The following is a 6,080-nucleotide window of genomic DNA, read 5'->3' on the forward strand; positions in this document are numbered from 1 at the left end:
ATTTTTAAATTGTCACCTAGGCAACCCCAGTACTACTGCTTAAACTGCTACTAATGCTGATACCACTACTATTAATAACAGCTGATGTTTATCGAGCACATATACCGTGTCAGGCACGTTCCAAGTGCTTTGCCCTTTGGAGGCCAGTCTGTGTAGGGCCAAAGATGTATGGGGACAAATCTGTATCTGGTGTGGACAAATCTCTGTCTCCCACCTGATGGACCAGGGGACATGGACATCCTGAGGGAATGAGGAGTTATCACTCAAGTCTTGAGTATTGATGCTGGAGAGGTTCCCCTATGAAGAAACTTTTAAACAACCCAGATGTTGGCCCATATGAGTCACCTTCACCATCCCCCATGCCCAAAGAACATATAGTCATTCAGCAAAGTAAGAACTATAACTCCCCTTACCTTTTCTCCTTGCTTTTACTTACCATTCCTAGAAAAAAATCAAGATCTTCAGTTAAATTTGAATTTCAGGTATACAATTAACACTTTTTATTATAAATATAAGTATATCCCATGCAATATTTGGGACATGTTTATAATAAAAAAATATATGCCATTCATCTGAATTTCAAATATTACTAGGCGTCTCGTATTTTTATCTATTAAATCTGGCAACTTACCCCACCCCAGCTTTCCCCAAAGAACTGGTTATTAGGTGAATGGTGAGAAGAAAAGAACAAAGTTATTTTGTTTTCTGAATTAATGTTGTGATTTGAGATTTAAAAGTCTTCCCCTCAAAATATGTAGAAAAGTCAATAAATCTCCCAAGGTCTTCAGGCAAGGGACAATTACTGTAATGAATACATTCAAAAAAGATTAGATAAGAATAAAAAATAAAAGTTATATTTTGAGTACACCACAAATCTTCTTTGTGAGATGATTCAGGTCTCTTTTACTAGACTTTATTGAGCTGTTTCTCTCCAGGACCATAATAACTATTAACTTCTCTTACAGTTCATGTTCTTTGGAACACATTTTGGGAAATTCTGTTTTGTTTTATAACTTTGTGATAATTTTAACTAAAGTGCTGTACTGGAGAATTCTCACAAAACTGCTCGAGGACCTTTGAGGTTTGAAATAAAACTCAACTCAAATGGGTTTAAACAACAAGAGAAACCAGTAAACAGGTTGAAGTTCGGGTGACTGAAAAGTCCAGATGTAGGGAGGACCTGAGGTTCATTGATCTAGCAGCTCAGCCATGCCAGTAAAAACTCAGTTTTAAGATTTTGTTTTGTGTTGCTCTGTTTTTCTGTCTTCTCTCTTAACTGTTAACCACATTAATTTTATTCTGACTGGCCCCCTTGCTGTTGATAAGGTGGTTGTAAGTTTTCATACAGCCCAGCTGGGGAGACGGCAGTGCTGACCCGGCACTCTGAATAGCCCAGTTGACTGGTCACATGCTCCCCTGTGGTGACTGTGGCCGAGGTGTGGAAGGAACTGGGGAGCTGAAGCCTAGTAAGGCTTTTCTATGGGCCTGAGAGTGGGTTCAGCTGTTACCAAAAGACAGGAGCTGGGTGGGAAGGAGCGGATGACTGCCTGAGGGTGGGGTACAGCATCTGCATGGATGCTGGCTCCATTGGCAGGTGTCCCATGCAGCTGGGAATTTTAAGTTTCGGTCACTGACTGCAGGCAGGGGGGATGCTCACAGTCCTTTAACAGCCTGCATCTTCATGGGCACCACTTCAGGAGGAGCCTGTCTCCCAAGGGCCTCTTGCTTACAAAGGGTTAACCCTTTAGTTGGTTGATGCTGAAGGGCCCCGGAGCTCCTAGGAAAGAGGACAGAAGCCATGAGAGGTGAGCACGTAGGGTACTCAGGGGTGGCTACTTGCCGCCAGCAACAGAAAAGTATCACTATCTTAACAACGTTTATAATAGTACCCATGTGTATCAGCTTAATGATTTTTTTAAAAAGCACAAAGGACTTTTGCCTCTGAATAAGACTCTACACTTAAGTTTCTTCATTTGAAAAATGAGTGGGTTGAGGTAGATGACTTTACAAGTCCTTTGGCATAAATGTTTGTGTTGTATTCTATAAAAATTGCATCAATAAGCCTTTAACTCTGTCAGGCACAGTGATATGTCTGTATTAAACAGAATATTATAAACAGTTGTTATACATTTTAAAATGCAGAGAAGCACATTTCCATTTGAAATTTGGCACAATAAATCAAACTGAATTTGGATCTGAATTTAACTAGATTTCGATATTGAAAATTTCAAATACGTTATTTCTAAAGGCCATGAGGATTTTCTCATCGTGTCTCACTCTGTGTTTTATAGTAAAGCGAGGGGGAAAAACAATCATTTACCATATTAAAACTCATTTTTTTTTTAACATGTTAAGACTCCTTGAGGAAAACATAGGCAGATTTATGTCTTTGACATAAATCACAGCAATATGTTTTTTTGGATCCTTCTCCTAAAGCAAAGGAAATAAAAGCAAAATAAACAAATAGGATCTAATAAAGATTCAAAGTTTTTGCACAGCAAAGGAGACTATTAACAAAACAAAAGACAATCTACTTAATAGGAGGGGATATGGAAGAAAATCTTTGCAAATGATATGATCAATAAAGGGTTAATATTAAACATATATAAATAGCTCATACAAAAAGAAAAAAAAAAAAAAACAGCTGAAAAATGGGATGCTTACCTGGCAGGGGAGATACCATGATCATGAAGGTGGTTTGCCCCAGGTGAGACTTACCCATTGAACTCTGGATGTGCTGACCCCTCTGATTTCTCCAAATGTGGGAAACTTGGCTGCACAACTTGTGGTGGAGGGGGACTGCATTCTTGCATTCCCCTGAGTGGAAAAAAGTGGGCCAAAGAAGTGGATGTATACTTTTCCAAAAAGGAAATGCAGATGGCCAACAGGCACTTGAAAAGATTGCTAATCATCAGGGAAGTGCAAATCAAATTCACAATCAGCTGTCACTGCACATCTCTCAGAGTGGCTATTAACAAAAAGAAGACAAATGTCAAATGTTGTCAAGACATGGAGAAAAGGAAACACTTGTACACTGTTGGGGGGAATGTAAATTGGTATAGCCACTATGGAAACCATAATGGAGGTTTCTCAAAAAACTAAAAATAGCACTACCATATGACCCAGCAATTCCACTCCTGGGGACATATCTGAAAAACACAGAAACACTAATTCGAAAAGATCATGCAACCCAATATTCTTAACAGGATTGTTTACAATGCCAAGGTATGGGAAGCAACCTAAATGTCCATCAAGAGATGAATGGATTAAAGAAGAGTCAAATGTATGCAGTCTATGGGGTCGCACAGGGTCGGACACGACTGAAGTGACTTAGCAGCAGCATACACATACATACAATTGAATACACACATACACGTGATAGAATACTATTCAGCCATAGAAAAGAATGAAATTTTGCCATTTGCAGCAATGTGGATGGACATGGAGGGCATTACACTTAGAGAAATATGCCAGACAGAGAAAGAAGAATATAACATCACATTTATGGATCTAAAAAATATAACAAACTAGTGAATAAAACAAAAGAAGCAGACTCACCCATAGAAAGAACAAACCAGTGGTTACCAGTGGGGAGAGGAAAAGGGGAGTGGCAACATAGGGTAGGAGGAAAAAAAAAGTTATTATAGGATTATATGAAATCATGTGTATGAAACTTTTTCAAATTGTAAAGCCATCAAAGAATTTAAAGCATCTTTGATTCAGTTAAAAAAATTAGTGCTGTTTTTATTTTAATGGAAAATGGAGAGGCACAAAAACAGAAATGGTTAAAGAAAAATTGAAGATGGGAGTCATGCATTCATGTGAAGGTGGTTCAGTGGCTGCAGTAAGCTGATCTTGGCAGGCTTATCCATCGGTGGAGGATATGGAGGGGGTAGTGACTCTGAGGTCATTCTCCTCTCCCCCTGGGTCAGTGCCCTCCCAGGGTGGAGCTGACGTGCAGTTGGAGAAGGTGAATTTTTCTCCTAGGCTTCACCTGTCTGTTCTAACTCTCCCTGAGAAGCCTCCCCATCACCTTGCGTTCTCAGCTGGCTAGTCATCTTAGATATAAAAAACCACAGAGGAGGAACTTTTTCCTAAAATAAATGGAAAATCAGCAACAATTATGATTCTGTCTCTTATCTTACTTGTCCCCCTGCCAGCCACACCCCCTGCTCCAAAACAGTTGTTTTTCCCAGAGGGCAATGTTGTAAGCACCACAATTATAGGCAAGCGGGAAGAAGAATACATTTCTTATTTTCTCTACACAGAGACATAAATAAAATGTTTGTGATATTTTGATCTTTGATGAAGCATTTTAAACATTTGCAGATCTATATTTGTAGGTTTTCTGCACTTTAACTCATCAAAAATGTCAAAGCCAAGAAAGGCTTTGACTTTCAAAGAGAGAACTTCTTGCCTGTAGCTAGCACTTTCTTCTATCTTCGGAGCAAAACCATGGCTTCGTAAATCCTAAAGTTCCTTCTCCCCTCTTTATACATAATTTCTGATAGAGTTATAGATATACATGCACAACTGTGTTAATTAACCCAGCTGAAAAACTTTACTTACAGAGACTTCTAAGGAAAGACATCTATGTCTGATCCTCTTCTTGCTTTAAAAATATTTTCTGTTATAGCACTAGCAAGAACTAAATAATAAATGTATTATAATGCTTTGAATAAAAATAGTTCTCAAGCATAGTTGATAAAATTTGTTGTCCAAGAGCTAAAATAAATTTATTAGCTGTGAATGACGACACTGGTTTTTTGGGTCTGCCTGTTTAGGTGTATGTATATATTATGACTAATATACAATGTTACATGAAGTTTAAATATACTTCAATAACTTGATACATTTTAAGTCCTCACCATTAAATTACTAAAAATTAAAATTTGTTAAAATATATGTTTTTATGTTCATGAGTGTAGGATCAATAAATAATATAAAAACAAAATAGACATTATTTGTGTGACTTATCTCAACAACTCCATGGAAAAGAGTGTTATCCTCATTTAACAGGTAAAAACTTGAGGCAGAGAATGTCGATAGCTTGTCCAAATTCATACCAATGTTACTAGTGGTCTGTTATGGTTTCTAACTCAAATTTTCTGATTTTGTGGTTTCTAACTCAAATTTTCTGATTTTAAAGCCCTTATGTTTCCAACTATATTACACTACATTTTTGTAGTTATGTCATTATTTTGAGGCATTCTTCATTTGAATTTTCCAGGGAAGTGGGAGAAAGGTACAAGAAAACTCCAATAATAGCTACAATATTACTTATCATTATAGTACCAAGAATTATTATCTATTACTTAAGGTGTCATTGAGGACTTTCCTTAAGCCAGATAATCAAGATACTTGTCAGAGGCACACTTTTATAATTCTCTGCTTTACATGTGATTTTATATATGAAGTATGAAAATGCATAAAGGGCTTGGTATTCCATTGTATAGCATGCTCTATTTTGACATGTTGGAAAGAAAAGCACTTTCCCAAAGAATTCTTAAACCTTCAGAAAATTTTATTCTCTCAGGAAAAAAAAATTTTTTTCTTCCTATGTTAGCTATAGTTTGCAGAGAAGCAGACCTCAAGACAAGAATAGGCAAGAGATTTATTGGAGATGGAGCTAGAGAAGGTAGGGAGAGACCTCTGGACTGAGATGGAGGGTCTGACTGCTATGAGAAAAGGGGAAGGGAGGAAGGTGGACTGGATTAAATTAAGTGTGTAAATTCACGTGAAGCACTTTATAGATCGTTTGTACCAAATGAGAGTTGTAGATATTTATTATGCGTCAACTTCCCTGTGCATTTTTCTTGGTAACAGAGCTGTACTGTTACAATGGAAAATTGATGTTAGGCCAGTGGTTCTCCTTCCTTGAGAGCTTAGTAAACAATATTCAGACGTCAACGATGCTACAATACTTTGTAGGTAAATCCAAGTGAAGTAGAAAAATGCTAAAAGTCACCATTCATTCTTGTATGACTGCTCAAATAAAAAGTTCATTACTTGTATTTCAGAAAGTTTTCACTTGAAAATATCTGCACTATTTCCAGAAATATAATATTATTTGCAAATGT

The 6,080-nt window shown here is 37.2% G+C and overlaps 1 non-coding gene across 1 annotated transcript; it reads left to right on the forward strand.

The window, feature by feature from the left end:
• The first annotated feature begins 2,656 nt into the window (after nt 1-2,656).
• Nucleotides 2,657-2,820, forward strand: LOC136152549 (U1 spliceosomal RNA). Its single transcript, XR_010660229.1, has one exon. It is a non-coding gene; the product is annotated as a U1 spliceosomal RNA (small nuclear RNA).
• Nucleotides 2,821-6,080: the final 3,260 nt, after the last annotated feature.

This window comes from Muntiacus reevesi, chromosome 21 (genome assembly GCF_963930625.1).
Source record: "Muntiacus reevesi chromosome 21, mMunRee1.1, whole genome shotgun sequence".
Taxonomy (NCBI): Eukaryota; Metazoa; Chordata; class Mammalia; order Artiodactyla; family Cervidae; genus Muntiacus; species Muntiacus reevesi.